Genomic DNA, 18,400 nt, shown 5'->3' with positions numbered 1-18,400 from the left:
GGTTGTTCTGGGTACTGATTTCTCAGGATCTATGCGCCCAAATTGCGTGAAAACGTAATCACATGTCAGTTCCAGTATAATATATTTGTCTAATGAATACCCGTATATCATCTGCATTTCTTCTTGGTGTAGCGATTTTAATGGCCAGTAGGGTAGCTTGCTGCACAGCAAGTGTGAAGCAGACGGCAGTTATTGTCACTGTAAACATCCTGCCACTTTTGTCCCTAGGCTTACACATTACTTAATCTAACTTACGGTAAGGACAACACACAAACACACACACACACACACACACACACACACACACACACACACATTCCCGACGGAGGATTCGGATCTCCGACTTGGGGAGCCGCGCTAACTGTTCCAAGGCGCCTCAGGCAGCGTGGCTGCCCCGCACGGTAGACTGATGTTCCCAGGACCTGTCTCGAAGCCATTACTCTAACTTTACAATAGCCTCAAAGCCTTTTGGGTGGTTTAAGACATGCCGAACACAATGCGGGTTCATATGGGTTCAAATAAATCGATGTCCTGTATCTTCCGTTATGCACGATAGCTAAATTTCTTCATCAGAGGGTTTAGCTGAAACAGAGTGCGATATTTACATAACCTAACATTAGATTAAGTCCAGGAACATAATTTACGTTCCATTCACATGCTGGGGATTGATCGTCTGAAGCTATAGTTTGTCGCTACGAAGGCAAATTCTCAGTCTGCTACAAGGCATATTCTCAGTCTGCTACAGACGAAATGAAGTTGTCTATCTACTTAAGAAATTGCCCAGTGCCAGTAAGTATTTAATCAAATTACCTGTTCACAAGAAATTTTAAATTATGTTAGCTTAAGGAGAAAAATGCTGCTATTAACAAATATGTAATCAAGGAATTTCAGAAGTTTTTCAACTTCAGATCTAAAACGTAGTGAATAAATGTGACAAGAAGGCTTATAGTGTAGACCATTCGTTAAGATATACTTGCGGACTTTCACTCTGGCATTGTAAAGAAGAGGAAAAAACATTGATCCAAAATAATATTACTCCAGTGAGCTTCGAATCAACAGCTAATACAGCAGCTGCTTCAGTCAGCGATCACGTCATCACTGCCGTAGCGAGCCGGTGCTGTTAACATTCTTCTGTCATTGACATAGTGACAGCTGACGTAGATGATATGTGACGTAAAAGTCCAGAATAGTTGTATTTTCTCCATGGAATGATCTACATGGACTAAAACCGTAAATCTGATAACCCAATGCCACACCTTACACGAAAATCATTCATATTATTTAATGCAACTGTCAAGTAAGCTATATATACACTGTCCTCTAGACATCGGTAGCGCGGATGGTGTCGGAGATGAGTGAATCGAGAAAGTGCTTGTCACTAACCCGTTAAAGGTACAATATGGATAAACGGTTGCTCCATATCACTGTACGCATCTTAAACTTTGGATAAAAGTCATATCTGGGATAAGAAGGGATATCAGAGTCACTGCAATTGAGGTCATGTGCTTAGTGAGGGACCTCGAAGGCAGACCCACATTCCATGTGATTCATCTGTATGAGGTAGATGGCACTGGAGACATAATGGATAATCTACCATATGTATGGGATAGAATCTCTAGCGATTCATGTATTTATGGTTGACCGCCAAATTTCAGGCCCTCTGGCGTTCGAATCGAGGAGAGACCATGCACTAAATGCCAGACCACCGGCCAAGTAACGTTGGGCAATGGGTTTCAAACGAATTTTGGGACTGACCTGGCGTCATCCAGCAATGAACATCAAGCGGCCTCTGCAGCCGCTCACTCCACAGATTGGCTTTGAAGTAGCTGATGTCTACAAAAAACTCCTCCAGGCGAGAGTGTCAGGGAAATATGCGCCACTGCAGCGGGTGGTTCGTGAGATGTGGGGGCCAGTTCTTCGATCAGTTACCATAAAGCGGCCCTGGTGGCAAGTCCACATCTTGACCTTCATGGTAACATATAAAGCAGCTGCCCTAACCCGCACATTGACCATTCCAAAAGCGCCCTCTTGTGGAGGGAGGGTGAACACATCTTCCTTCTTTGATAACCATTCCCCCACTGGCGAAGTAATCAAAGACTGCCTCTAAACAGCGTGCTATAATCTTTGGCATTGGGGGGACAGTAGGCAGAAGGGGTGTACTGGAAATCAGGTAGATGTTGACATATGCCACCCGCTGGACCATGTTCAAAGATCACTGCAAGTTGGTACTGACAACTATATGTATACCTTGTAGGAGAAGGGTATAGATGAAGTACACTTTACGTCGACTGTTGAATGTGAAGATAGCCCCCAAACATTTCGTCATATCTCAGAGCGGGTATGGGACCAAGCTCCCTTCCAGAAGGCCACTGTCAATGACCATCGCCCCAGTTCTCGTGGGTTCCACCTGCAGCATCTTATTGGGCAATCCAGTCCAGTGATCTTTGGACTTCGTCTCCCAACACAAGCCTCTGTAGCCAGTATTGTAGATCGTGTTTCAGCGGGTCCATGGCAATGGATGGCATATACAACCACAAACAGGAAGCAACCTTGTCTTACAGAGTGGGCGATAGTGATCGTGCCCACTGTTAAGTCCACTGATTGTAACCTGTCAAATCGTGCTGCGCAGAAGGCCCATGACGGTGTTTATCCTAGAAAAGAGAATATAGCATTTTCAGTTGTTAAACAAGTTCTAAAGCCGAACTGTACACTTGATAGCATATGATGTGATATAAAATGATCAATTATCCGCTTTTATAAAGCGGCTTTACTGCTGAGTTCTTTAATCGTGCAGGAAACTGGAGTTCTCCGTTTGTTACTGTGCATGAACCACTGCACATACATAGCCTGCTGCACCATTGTAAATTCAGCACTGAGGACAGACATTCGAAGTCATGAGAGATTGTTGTTTGATTAATTAGACATAAATATTATTTGAAAGGTCACTGTGACATTGGAATACACATCGTGTACCTACTCTGTGTGAAGTATATTTATCTGAAATCGGCACATAAAAAAGTCATTTCACTAACGGAAGACGTTATATGGGAAGCATTGTTAGAAGAGCTTAAACGTGAAAGTGAAGAACCGTGATTGTGGAACGCAGCTGGCCCTAATAGAAGAGGCCCAGTAGTTCCTGTAACAGTGTAGTCTATAACCCAAGTGTGTGGAAATAATGACTGATCGGTTTACGAAAAACTGAGAATACCTCAAAAAATTTATGTAATACGTACATTTTATTAAATGAATAGCATCTTCAATATTGATTGGAAAAGTACATGACAGAGGTGAAATAAAATGAGTTTAGTAAATGAGCGTCCAATTTCATTATAAAATATTCTATATTCTGCAATTCCTCCAGAAAATAATTGAGGGCGTACTGTTCACGTGATAATTTCAGAGGTGTAGACTACAGGGGTTAACGAAGGACTGGCATAAGGCCAAGTGCCTCGGCACCTTCCCGACATACTCTATCGAAAGCTTGGTCTAAGTCTACTGAGACGCCTCCGCCAGTGCGGTGACATCACGGTAGTCACCAAGTGCTGTCTGGACGTTGCTGTTACACACGGGATACATCTGGTCTGTAGAGACGACTGGGGCTGTACACTCCAAATGTAGGCAACCAAAATCCTCATAATGATGTTGAAATTACGGATGAGCAGCGAAAGAAGCCGGTAATGGTCAACTCCCCTTCCAGTAGATGTCTTAGGGCCAATATAAAGATGCCGTGAACAAAGGCAGGTGTCATCTGCACTGCAAGGTTCATCTGCTGTTGGTAAATTTTAATCCATCAGGGCATCACAATATCATGAAACATACGATAAAATTCTATCAGGGGACCACATGGGCCCAGTGATTTCTTGGTCACTCCTTTGCAGAGGGCGTTGACGACGTCGTCTGCCGTTGTGGGATCCGTGAGTGTCGCTGCCACATCTTCATTAAGGCCCCAAGGCAGAAAGCGGACAGTGTCATCTGTTATTAAGCATCAGGGTCTTCTGCAGCGTTCAGCCGCCGGTAATGGTCCAAGAAGGCGCTGGCTATACCCTTTTGGGTCGTCAGGCAATGACCATCTGACGTATCCAGTATAGGGATCAACATTCTTAGACACCTGCGATGTTCATGGATAATGTGATGCATAGCCTGTGGTTCACCTACGTTCCAGTCCTGACTACAAGGGCACACAAGTGTACCCTCGAGACGGTGTTGTGTAAGCATGGTGATCTTTTCTTGCTAATGCCGAACCTCAGCCTGACGGCCTGGTGTTGGTGGATGGGCGACTATCTCATGTAGTAATTTAGAAATATATTCCACAGTGTACCGTTGCCAACTCATCCTGTCAACGACAGTGTATCATCATGCACCACAGAACAGGTTTTGCACAATCAAGCCACCACCATCTCGTAGAATTAATCGTCAGATGCCACCTCTCAAAGTTCCTCCACATCTCCTCTATCTTCTGGAGCCACTCTGGATCCTCGAAGAGTGCGACATTCATCTTGCAACAGCTGCTGCTCCACTTTCACCCAAACCTTCCTTCTTAAGAAGAGGATGGTAGGCATCATGTTCGGTAAAGTGCACCAAACGTCTCAGCATCAAACGTCTCCACTGTAGGTTCCGGGGAGACATAGAACCGGACAAGGTAACTTACTGAACGTCCAGTAACGTGTTTGCATCCCTATCTGTAGCCGTGAATCTTCCACCAGGCATCAATGAGACAAATGTCTTGCACCAGCCATTGCAGTTCCCAACACGTGCTGAAATGTGACATTTGATTCTGTGGTGACAGGGATCCGTGAGTGTCGCTGCCACATCTTCATTAAGGCCCCTAGGATGATATGATGATAGTGTCCCTTGAATAAGGGAGCCACCTCCTCCACATAAAACCTTAAATGATCTCTTGTCCTGTCCGTACCAGAGAGAATGTACACATTCCGATTATGACGCCCTGATAAGTGATAGCAAGCTTTTCTGCTGATGGGAGGTAAGTCACACCATTGATCATGAAATCACGAAGCCTTCCTTCACAAGGATGTCGATACAGCTGTTGTCTGGACACGGCGCCTGGTAAATCTCATACCCGTAAATAGACGGGAGCTAGTCGATGTACATTTCCTGTAGGAGTGTGACGTCGAGATCCACCGCCCAAAACATGTCCCGAAAATTCTGAAGCTTGACCTTAGAACTGATGGTATTGAGGTTGATGGTGTGAATACAGGAGACCTGGCACAGGGAGGTAGTATTTTTGGCACCCTTTGGGAGAGGTGGAAAACCTGAAGGTGGGCCCACTGTCGACAGTATGTCGCCTCCTATATCCATCAGCATTTAAACGTCGTGATGTGAAGCAACTACAACCTCTTTAGCTACGGCAGCCGATGTAACGCCCTCGTCATAGTCGCTCCATTCAGTCAAGCTTGTGCGGTGATCAACCCATAATTAATGGGGCGGGTGGAGGTTGCAGCACGTCTCTAATGGGGCAGAGACCGAATCCATCCTCTGCACATGAGCCAGAAGCATGGTGCTGTAAGATGTCTCCTGTGAATCCACGGTGAAACTGACGATCGTATCTCTCTGCTGGGGATGATGGCCACCATCAAAATCATTGTAGTCTGTAGACTGATTATTATTGGACATAAGGGTACTTGCCGCCGAGTATGAAAGCATCGGTTCTCACCACCAAGTCTACAGTGGCAAAACTCACCTGTCAGTTCACTCTCTTACAGAATGGAAGACTGTTGTCAGGGGCGCCCTGGCAGTGTGGACAGTCCATCTGTAATGCTCTGCCACATCAAGGGTCGACAGGAGACGATGCTTCTGACGATAGTCGATGATCAGACGGACAGAATAAACTGTCTTCACATAATCAAAAGAAGAACAGTCAGATCGGGTGACATCCTCTCCTCCCCTGGCAGGATTTTCATGATGCAACATTACATACAGCTATATACGAGATGTCCCTCTTGAATGGGTCTTTGGTTGACCGCTGTAAATTACGATGGCATGGCATCGGCCTAGTTGAAATAGCGTGAGACTCAACCAATTAAGATCTGGATACATGGTTATGTGTGCCCATTTTTCCACCGTATGGCTTATCACAGTGCCATAGGATCTCAATGCTGCGACCTCCTGCTCTGCTGGCATCTTTAACAATAGGTCGAACACACGGACTGTCCTCTGGTCCAGACCTGCATGTTCCACTTTCAAGGGTTAAACGCCAGAATTGAAGGCAGCTTGTATTATTGAGGATCCTTTCACAAGCCACATCGTCCATCATTTTCACGTAGACCAACGCTTCTTGTAATGGACATGTGAATGCCTGTTAGTTCATGATAATCGATGTAAACATCATCTTATAAAAGCTGTTCAATTTCCAACGCTTTTGGTCGCACGTACTCACTCATAAAACTGAACTTCAATGCTGATTTTCGTTATGGAAATGTGATGGTCGTCAAAGGAAGAAAGCTGCATGGAGACGTCTGTAAACTACAAAAAAACTGTGGACGCACTATTAGGGCAGGGACGTAAACAAGATGTCTGTGCCACTCCACTGCTGAAGGCAGACTGAAAGCCACTTAGGCTACGTGAGCATGCCTCCTGGACCGACTCAAACTTCCATATGTCACTGCGTGTTTACGACCTGTACTTGTATAGTTTCTGTCATTCCATTAGTATTGTTGTGGACTTCTCCAGGCATGAAATACTGTTTGCAGTGTCTGTGTTATACAATGTACTATGCAATATCCTTCAGACATGAACGCATGTCCGAAAGAACAGATACTGCGGCAGTTGATAACCATTTGAATTGTGAATACGATTATGCTTCAGCTGTACAGTGGATTAGTGACAATGAAAATTTGTGCTAGACAGGAAGTCGAACCTCGATTTTCCAGTAATTGCGAGGAATCACCTTAACTTCTTAGGATACCAGAGTATGTCTCCAGGACTGACCCGAACTTTCATACGTCACAGTGGGCCTGTGTGCTGTACTCACACAGCTGCTGCTATTCCTGCACTGAGAGAGAGTTTCATTATTAAAGTTGCAGCCTTGTCTACCGATGAAATACAAGGGGGCTTCAATAAGTAATGCAACACAGTTTTTCTGAAAACAAGTTGGTTTTATTCAGGATTCCAATACACTTTATTATTCCCCACTTTTTTGGTAACAAAATCCTGTTTTCCAACATAACCTGCATTCAATGCTATCGCCTTATGCTCCCGTACTGGGAGGAGCCGTATGCCCACATTGTACCACTCTATTGGTCGACATTGGAGCCATCGTCTTGCTGCATCAATAACCTCCCCACCATCCTTGTACAGCACCCTATGGAGTGCATCGTTCATTTGGTCAAACAGATGGAAGTCGGAAGGTATCATCCAGGCTATAAGATGGATGAAGAAGATCAGTCCAATGAAGATTTGTGAGCTCCTCATGTACGTCCAGATTTGCGTGAGGTATTGTGTTGCCATGGAGAAGAAGTTCATATGCTTTTTAGTGGTGACAAACACGCTGAAGTCGTTTCATCAGTTTCCTCAGAAGAGCACAGTACTCTTCAGAGTTGATCGTTGCATCATGAGGGAAGACATCAAATACAATAAACGCTTCAGAGTCACAGAAGACCGGCACCATGGCTGTACCAGCTGAGAGTGCAGCGTTGAACTTTTTCTTCGGAAGAGATGGAGTGGCACCACTCCATGGATTGTCGTTTTGTTTCCAGATCGAAGTGACGAACCCATGTTTAACACCTGTAACGATTTTGGTCCTTCGTTGCTCTTTATTGTCTTCTGTTAGGCGCCGGGGTACCCAGTGAGCACGCATCTTTGAATAACCCAACTGGTGGACGAGTGTTTCGGCACTACCACTAGAGATGCCCCGTTGACGAACGAGGTGTCTGATTGTGATCCGTCGATCATCTCGAATGAGAGTGTCCGCACGTTCCAGCATTGCACGAATCATAGCTGTGTGCGGCCGACGGTCATGTGAGAGATCAGACTGGTGTGCGAGACCTTGTTGCGATTATAACAGACGCCTAACGCAACGACTCACCGTGCTTTTGTTCAGTACTAGGCCTCCGTAGACATTCTGCAAGCGCCTACGAATATGTGATGCTATGGTTTTCTGTCAAAAGACACTCAATGACAGCTCTCTGCTTGTAACGAACCTCCCTCACAGCCACCATTTTAAAAGCTACGTATAGCGCCACCACCTATCGGAAATTAATGGAATTATAGGGGCTGAAGCGGGAATATTGCACGAGGTCCCACAATAAATTCTGCACTTTTTCAGTCGAAACTGGCAGAGGGGAAAAGGTATGTTGCATTACTTATTGAACGCCCTTGGTAATATTTGCAATATCTGCTCCTCACGATGCATGCATTTCTGAATGAACAGACACTGTTGCGAACGACAGCTACATGAAACAAATCAATTGAATTTTCAATTACGAATATAGTTAGACTGCACAATGGATTAATGACAGTACAAATTATTGCCAGAGCAGGACTCGATCTTGGATTTTTCACATATTGCGATTGTTCAAAAAAATGGTTCAAATGGCTCTGAGCACTATGGGACTTAACTGCTAAGGTCATCAGTCCCCTAGGACTTAGAACTACTTAAACCTAAATAATCTAAGGACACCACACACATCCATGCGCGAGGCGGGATTCGAACCTGCGCGCGTAGCGGTCACGCGGCTCCAGACTGCAGCACCTAGAACCGCTCGGCCAGCCCGGCCGGCTGCGATTGATCACCTTAAGCAGTAAAGCTACCTGAACACACATTCCAGGACCGAATGGAACTTCCATATGACTCTGTACTATGTCCTCCACTTACAAATTTGCTATGATTCCCACACAGTGAGAAACTTTCATTATTACTATCACCGCCTTGTGTAGGCATGAAATAGTATTTGCATTGTCTATGTTATATGATGCAGGTATGTCTGAAGGAACAATCTCTGCAATAGAACGGATTAGTGACAATGAAAAATTGAGCCGGCCTGGGACTAGAGCCCACATTTCCTAATTATCGTGAGCAGTCGCCTTAACCACTTAAGCTGCCTCCACACACATCCAGGACAGATTCAAACTTCTGTATTTCACTGTGAGCCTATGTTCTGTACTCACACAGTTGCCGTGATTGCCACGTAAGGGGAGACTTTCATTATTATCGTCACGGACTTGTCTAAGTATGAAGCAGCATTGGCAGTGTCTGTGTTGCATATGTCTCTGAAAGAATGGACACTACAGAGAATGACAGCAGGATGAAATGAATTACATGCATTCACAACTGCGAATACTGTGGTGTCACCGCCAGACACCACACTTGCTAGGTGGTAGCCTTTAAATCGGCCGCGGTCCATTAGTACATGTCGGACCCGCGTGTCGCCACTATCAGTGATTGCAGACCGAGCGCCGCCACACGGCAGGTCTAGTCTAGAGAGACTCCCTAGCACTCGCCCCAGTTGTACAGCCGACTTTGCTAGCGATGGTTCACTGCCTACATACGCTCTCATTTGCATAGACGACAGTTTAGCAGAGCCTTCAGCTACGTCATTTGCTACGACCTAGCAAGGCGCCATATTCAGTAATTAGAATGAATTCTGAACAGATAATATTGTGAATCATGTACCGCCAAGAGCGACGTTCATCATTAATGGATTAAAGTTAAGTATCAAACTAATTATGTCCGCTTTCTGAATTCTAATTCCTTGTCATGTTCCAGACCTCACGTCAGTATAGTTTTTCCCTCCTCACGCCGGCCTGCGTGAGCTAAAACGCGTGCCTTTCGGCCTCCTCTAGTAACACGGTGTTGGCTGTTCAGCAAACACAGTTAGAGTTCTGCTGCACAATGAATTAGTGACAATGAGACAATGAAAATTTTTGGCGGATTGAGGTTATAACGTGGTATTTTTTTTTGCCTCCTGTATTCGTACAGTTGCTGTGGTTCCTGCACATGGAGAGACTATTGGTATTATTGTATCTACCTTGACTAGACATGAAATACTACCAAACATATTATGCTGTGTTGCCAGTTTTACTAGACGCGGGAACAATACCTTTACACAGCCGATGTTTTGCCTGAGTGGGCTGGGAAGTGCAGAATGTAACTCACGTCTGAAAGGTGCACTGTCGAGTTGATCCAGGATGAAAATGTCTACAGTAGTAACCACTGAAATCTTGCTCTCACACGTGTAAGTAGGTTTAGCGGCTAGAGGGAGAACTTTACACTGTTTGATAATTGATAAGGACAGAGACAGGAGTAATCACAGGCAATGATGGATGTCATGGAACACAGTACATTCGTACTAGAGATCGAGTGATATATTTATAACGAAAAATCGTACAGGTTTCATCATACAGGAAATCAGGATTACAGACATGTCTGACACAAGTCAGACTCAAATATAAAGGTCAATATTGGACTCTCTGCAATCGATATTGACGCTGGTTACCATATTATTGAGGAGTCCTTGGTGAATATTGTTCCACTCCTCTTTCAAGGCGGTTTTCAGTTCTTACACGGATCGGGGAGGGAGTGTGCGTTGAGAGACACACCTGCCAAGAGCATGTATAGGGTTTAGGTCAGAGGAGAGCGCAGACCACTCCATGCGTTTATTATCTTCACTTTCCAGTGTGCCGGACACATCCGCGGTCCCGTATGGGCGGGCTTTGTCGTCTGTAAACAGGAGCTCTGGACCCACAGAACCACTAAACAGATGGATATGATCCACAATACTTTCCCTACAGTATCACTGCGCTGTAACGGCATCTTGCGCAAGGATTTACAACGGTGTTCGGTCATAGCGCACAATGTCTGCCCACACCATAAAGCCCAGGCCGCACCGGTGACGTTCGTGAAAGTTCTGTGCCGTGTAACGTATTCCCCTCTCTCCCTCCCCCCTAACTGGTGGCCGAATCACTCGCCACAGTGAAATGGGATTCGCCGGAGAATATCACTCTGGACCATTGTCGCTGACTCTAACCGACATGTCTCCTACACCAACCAACTCTTTCTCGACGATGGTGAGGTTGATGTGGCATGCTTTTAACAGGCTTCCGAGCATACAAACCAGCCTGATTTAATCACCGCTGGCAGAGCCGCCTAAGGTCTCTCTGTTGGCGGTGGCATCGAGGTGTCCGAACTCCGGGAGGAATCGTGGCCGGCGGCGAGTCGCCTGATTCGTAGAGTACAAACGTTGATGCGTCGGTATCTCCCGTACTGGACAAAGCCCCGCGATTTCCCGTTACGCCTCTGATTACGCTCTCGGGATATAGCATTCATTTTAATTTTAATAATCAACAACCTCAGTTGAACCGTTTACCTAGAATTTACCTAGGTTTCAGTCGGGATAACCCAACCTTCTTCAGAATAACAGTAACTACCGTTTGTCCATAGTGGACATCGTCAAACTAAAACTACAAATCCATAAATTATCGTCAGACTGTAAAACTTATCAGGAACTGCCTCGGTCCCACTTCGCGATCGCGATGCGGCACCCACGAGAGCTGTACTGGAACAGCATTCAGATTCCTCCCACCACATGGACGTGCTGATATGTGCTGTGTTCCTAGCAATAGCTGAACTCATCTGCCCTCACTTGGCGCTGCACTCGGTTGCGAAGGTTGAAGCGTAGCGCCTTGTTTAAAAATAAATGTTTCAAATGGCTCTGAGCACTATGGGACTTAGCTGCTAAGGTCATCAGTCCCCTAGAACTTAGAACTACTTATACCTAACTAACCTAAGGACATCACACACACCCATACCCGAGGCAGGATTCGAACCTGCGACCGTAGCGGTCGCGCGCGTTTCCAGACTGTAGCGCCTAGAACCGCTCGGCCACTCCGGCCGGCGCCTTGTTTCACTCCTATGCATGTATATATGTAAGTATGTAAGAGACGGAAGCATGCTCGTAGATACAATATGTCTCACATGACTGATGTTCCCGGGTCCAAAAGCTAGCTGCAAGCAGTTTCGGCTGTGGCTGAAAGGTGTCTGCATCTTACGGACTATGAAATTATCAGGTAGTTAAAACCGTATATTTGGGAAACAAAACTGCATTATATTGCGATTATTTCATTAATTATTGCTAATTTATTAAGTGTGAATGATGTTGTGAATGTGAAGTATTAAATAAATGAATACTGTTATGTGTATTAACTGAGTATACTTGAGTATAGGAACTGTGTTCCGAGAGATTAAATCATACTCAGGGGAAATTGTAAAGTGCAACTACACAGTTTATGCTACAGACAAAAAAATAGATACATTTTACGAAACTTTTGTTATTTACAGAGGCAGTTATTTTGATATTTGTGGATTTTATAAATTTGTTCTTTTGATAAATTGGTTGTAAAAACTATTAACTTGTGATTGGTCAAAAATAAAAGACTGCGCGTTTTAACACTACTATTGGCTTGATTACAATATATATCAGCCAGTCAGAGGACAGTACGCTCGAGCGAATTTGCGGGGTAAGAGAATTGCTTCGTGAAGCCTAAAGTGAAATTCAGAGCTCAGTTGTGATTACGTTAGTACATGGATATAAGGAGCTCTGAGCAGATGTGAAAATTTTACGGAATAATGGTTAAAACTTGCAGCGAAGTGCTGCAAAGTGGGAGCGACCGTGCGAAAAAAAACGAACACGTGAAATTCCGATTTTAATACGCAAACTGTGAGTTTTCAGTAAACAAACTCCGCGTGATGTGAAGAACAAGGCGTGACCGCAAACTAAACGTCCGTAGTGGTCAACTTGTGTACTATTAGAGAGAGAATTCTGGGACAGACAATCTGTTTGATGAACGTTTTGGTAACGGGTTTGGTTACTTACCATAAGCTTGCTGTTACGAGTCGTATGAATGACGAAACTGTACATGATGTTTTACATCAAACCAGTCACAATGTACTGAAGTTTTCACTTGCAAATTACTTTTTAGTCAATTGCCCCGTTACCCTACTACTGAAAAACATTTATTGAACCCATTGGATTCGTATAACGCTACAGTTTTTCTACAGCTTCTGCAGTAGAGTGACATCGTTCGTTTTTAACCGGGAAGGCGGGCGGACCGGACTGGGGAAGAAGAAATCACCCCAAAAGTGAGTGAACACTATTTCTGTAGAACGAGCAGAAATAACCGCGCCGTTGCAAGGTAGTTCAGTTTTTGATCCTGAAATGTAGTGTCAACTGTAGTATTGATCACTATTCTCATAGAAAATATCATTCTTTCACTCATATGTATTTATCTTGTTTTTGACCGCTACGATTCGACTTGTACATAAGTATAGGCATGTTTCGTTCTCAAATGTTGATCCCACATGGCTGCTGTATGTAACAACAATGAGTTTATAGCGGTACCGGCCACCTCCTGCAGTAAGCCAGTGAACCGCCTTCCTTGCACTCGCTCCCGCCCTTCAACGGTCCCAACGCCTTCTCCAGACTCACCTTGACCTTTTTGCCGCATGGTGTAAACAGTAGCTCCTCAAATGAATCCTTCTAAGACCTAGGCAATCACTGCAGGTCGTACCACTCGCTCCTTGATTTTTCCCTTACCATCTACACTCGTCCTGTCTGCCTCTCCCCCACCCTCACCTACCTTGGACTCACCATTGACTGTCACCTCACCTGGATCTCTCATCTCCGCGCTATCCAGTCCAAAGCCCATAACCACCTCCATCTCCTTAAACTCCTCTCTGGCCAGACATGGGGGTTGCACCCCTCTAACATACTCCACACCTACAAATCCTTAATCCGTCCCATCTTCTGTTATGCCAGTCCTGCCTGGATATCTGCTCCCTCCAAATTCCGTAAGTCCCTCCAGATCGTCGAGGGCCATGCCCTCCACTTCGCCATCCCCCATGCGGATCGTCTATGGCCTGATTCCTTTCCCCCATCTGCTCCTTCTCCTCGAACATGTCCGTTTCCTCTACACCTCCTGCCGACTTGATCCCCATCATCCCGTGGTTGCTCCTCTCCTCTCCAACCGCCGCCCACTGCCGTGCCTTCACCATTGTGTGCCCCCTACCCTCCATCTCTACACCCCTCATCTCCTTTCCTGAGGTAGCTTCCATCAAATCCCCATCCTGGAAAATGCAGTCTCTCCCTCCATTTATCCCTCCTATCAACTATGATCCTCACCTCCCACTCCATCACTCTGTCCTTTTCCCAGGCTCCCTTTCTCCCTCCCCATTCCTTCCTGTTTTTTCTCCACCTACCCACTCCTTGGCTCCGTTCTCTCCGCCTGTGTCCTCTTTACTTCCCTTCCACTGCCTTCCCCACTCCTTTCTCACGTCTGTCCGGCTCCCGCCCTTTTTCTGTGCCCTCTCCCTCCATCACACCCCTTTGCACCCTCACCTGTCCAGGTGCTCCCACCTCATACCCATATACCTTCGTACTCTATCGTCCAGTGTTTTCCGTGAGTGTTCAGTGTTGTGTGTCCCCTTTTTAAAGTGCTCCGAACAGAAAGCAGACTGTCGCCGTGTTTTTAATTGTGCCTGTCTCACTCCATTTCAGTTAGGCTGTAGAGTCGGTGGTGTGCATGTGGTGTCTCTATGCATGGAGCCGTCACCGATGGATGGTGAGCTGACACCCAGTTGCCCGACTCTTATGCCCTAGACGACGTGGTGGGCCTGACAGCTGACAACCCTGCGCAAACTTCCGGAGGCAGACTCGGCTCTTAGCCAGCTACTGTGGACAGGGCTCTGAAGGACTTCTGGACTGGTCAGGCGATCATGAACTTTTCGACTGCGAAAAGGGAGCTTTCCATGAAAATGAATTCGTTTACTTAAAGATGCAATTGCTCCTACTACACAGCACACACTATGGACTACAACTTAAGGGAGCTAGGCGGGGGCGGCTCAGGGGCACTTTCCCTCCCCTGGCATGGTGTTAAATAAAGACACAATTGTCCCTACTGCACAGTATACAGGGCGGTCCATTGATAGTGACCGGACCATATATCTCACGAAATAAGCATCAAACGAAAAAACTACAAAGAACGAAACTCGTCTAGCTTGCAGGGGGAAACCAGATGGCACTATGGTTGGTCCGATAGATGGCGCTGCCATAGGTCAAACGGATATCAACTGCGTTTTTTTTTTTTTTTTTAATTGGAAGCCCCAATTTTTATTACATATTCGTGTAGTACTTAAAGAAATATGAGTGTTTTAGCTAGACCGCTTGTTTTGCTTTGTGATAGATGGCGCTGTAATAGTCACAAACGTATAAGTACGTGGTATCACGTAACATTCCGCCATTGCGGACGGTATTGGCTTCGTGATACATTACCCGTGTTAAAATGGATCGTTTACCAATTGCGGAAAAGGTCGATATCGTGTTGATGTGTGGCTATTGTGATCAAAATGCCCAACGGGCGTGTGCTATGTATGCTGCTCGGTATCCTGGACGACATCATCCAAGTGTCCGGACCGTTCGCCGGATAGTTACGTTATTTAAGGAAACAGGAAGTGTTCAGCCACATGTGAAACGTCAACCACGACCTGCAACAAATGATAATGCCCAAGTAGGTGTTTTAGCTGCTGTCGTGGCTAATCCACACATCAGTAGCAGACAAACTGCGCGACAATCGGGAATCTCAAAAACGTTTGTGTTGAGAATGCTACATCAACATCGATTACACCCGTACCACATTTCTATGCACGAGTAACTGCATGGTTACAACTTTGAACGTCGTGTACAGTTCTGCTACTGGGCGCAAGAGAAATTACGGGACGATGACAGATCTTTTGCACGCGTTCTATTTAGCGACGAAGCTTCATTCACCAACAGCGGTAACGTAAAGCGGCATAATATGCACTATTGGGCAACGGAAAATCCACGATGGCTGCGACAAGTGGAACATGAGCGACCTTGGCGCGTTAATGTATGGTGCGGCATTATGGGAGGAAGGATAATTGGCCCCCATTTTATCGATGGCAATCTATTTGGTGCAATGTATGATGATTTCCTACGTAATGTTCTATCGATGTTCCTGCAAGATGCTTCACTGCATGACAGAATGACATGTACTTCCAACATGATGGATGTCCGGCACGTAGCTCGCGTGCTGTTGAAGCGCTATTGAATAGTGTATTTCATGACAGGTGGATTAGTCGTCGAAGCACGATATCATGGCCCGCACGTTCACCGGATCTGACGTCCCCGGATTTCTTTCAGTGGGGAAAGTTGAAGGATATTTGCTATCGTGATCCACCGACAACGCCTGACAACATGCGTCAGCGCATTGTCAATGCATGTGCGAACATTATGGAATGCGAACTACTCGCTATTGAGAGGAATGTCGTTATACGTAATGCCAAATGCATTGAGGTTGACGGACATCATTTTGAGCATTTATTGCATTAATGTGGTACTTACATTTAATCACGCTGCGTCCTCAGAAATGGTAAGTTCATAAAGGTATATGTATCACATTGGAACAACCGAAATAAAATGTTCAAACGTACCTAAGTTCTGTATTTTAATTTAAAAAACCTACCTGTTACCAACTGTTCGTCTAAAATTGAGAGCCATATGTTTGTGACTATTACAGCGCCATCTATCACAAAGCGAAAAAAGTGGTCCAACTAAAACATTCATATTTCTTTACGTACTACACGAATATGTAACAAAAAATGGAGGTTCCTGTTTTAAAAAACGCAATTGATACCCGTTTGACCTATGGCAGGCCACCTAGCGGGCCAACCATAGCGCCATCTGGTTTCCCCCTTCAAGCTAGACAAGTTTCGTTCTTTGTAGTTTTTTGGTTTGACGCTTATTTTGTGAGATATTTGGGCCGGTCTCGATCAATGGACCACCCTATACAGTTTGGACTTTGACATTCGGTGTTGTATGGAATTATGTGCTGCCCGAACACAAGCAGCTGTTTAAGCAAGGGGAATTGCTTGATTTAGAATGGAGTTACACAGTGAAATGACTGCTATAAATAGCCCCACTTTTCTCTACACGCACCCCCACTTTGTTTTTTCCTCTCTCCTCCCCCCTCCTCTTTCCTTTTCCGTCATCTGTCCGGGTTTCCCCCATCCTCCCTCGGCTGTGGTGTATCATATTTGCGCCATTTTTTTTAGTGCAGTGTTCAAGTGAATGTTCAGTGGTGTTCGTATTTCCAAAGTGTTGCGAACAGAAATCATGCCGTCGCTGGGTGTGGATTTTATATCTCTTGCGAACAGAAACCGGACTGTCGCCGTGTTTTTTAATTGTCTGTCTATTATTTTACCTGTCTGCTTCACATGTATTTTATTATCATCATCAACCCTTTGTTCTATGTTTTAAGTTCCACAATTTTCCGCCATGTTACCATTTAAGTCTCCGATTTTATCGCCTGTTTTTATTAGTTATCTTCATCTTTTTAAAACAAATTCTGTAGGCTGAAGAGCAGCATACTAAGCTGCTGCCAGCTCACCCCCTTCGGGGGGAATTGAAACTCAATAAAGTAAAAAAAAAAATCTACAGGCATGTTGTTTCCCTCTGTTCTAGCATCCCAGATTTTGGCGTGATAGTAGAGCTGCACTAATATTCCAGCTCTTGGATTCTGACATCATGTCAAAGCTGTTTCAGATATCGGTTTGTGACGGCATAGAGTTGGACCAGTATCCTCTGGTCGCCATGAACGATCGCCACCTTGTATTCGAGGTCAGCCAACATGGATTCGTAGATCATACAGACTGTGCCAATATTCCAAGTCTTGGATTCCGACTTCATAGAGCCAGGGCCAGTATTCCATCTCATTCATGATGAGAATGCGCCATCCTGGGTTCCCCAGCAGTTTATATTTACGATACCAACCCTACTTTGACAAACGGGGACACACATTAGCACAAAAGGGTTATCTTTCGAATTTGCCGCTCGTCTTGAATTTTCCTCCATTTCATACAAATAGCAATTGACCTTTGTGAAAAGGGGGATGGGATTGGGTGTGAGGGAGTGAGGGGGGGGGGGGCGGATGGGAGATCCCATGGACTTACCGATTACATCATCGGTGACACACTTTGGATCAGAACTCTTCTACAATAACTAGTAACACACACACTGTAACATCACGGAAACGTTAGGCAACTTGGGAGAATGTAAATACTTTTCGACAGTGGATTTTAGAAGTGGTTATCATCAACTAGAAGTATTTCAAGAAGACGCGTCTAAAACAGCATTCACAGCACCTTCAACCATTGTCAGTACTGCGTGATGCCATTTGGATTAAAAACGCTCCTGCTAAGTCCCAGTGCTTAATAGACGAAGTACTTCACGAGTTGAAACCAAAGATATGTATAATGTATCGTGACAGCACAATAGTTTATTCAAGAAATGAAGAAGAGCATGTTTACTGCTTGAATGAAGCGTTCAGTAGACTGAACTTAGCGCGTCCTACACCTAGCGTACTGAAATGTCAT

Source organism: Schistocerca serialis, chromosome 5, assembly GCF_023864345.2.
Source record: "Schistocerca serialis cubense isolate TAMUIC-IGC-003099 chromosome 5, iqSchSeri2.2, whole genome shotgun sequence".
NCBI lineage: Eukaryota > Metazoa > Arthropoda > Insecta > Orthoptera > Acrididae > Schistocerca > Schistocerca serialis.
The sequence above is the reverse complement of the archived record's forward strand: the minus strand, read 5'-3'. Positions refer to the sequence as shown.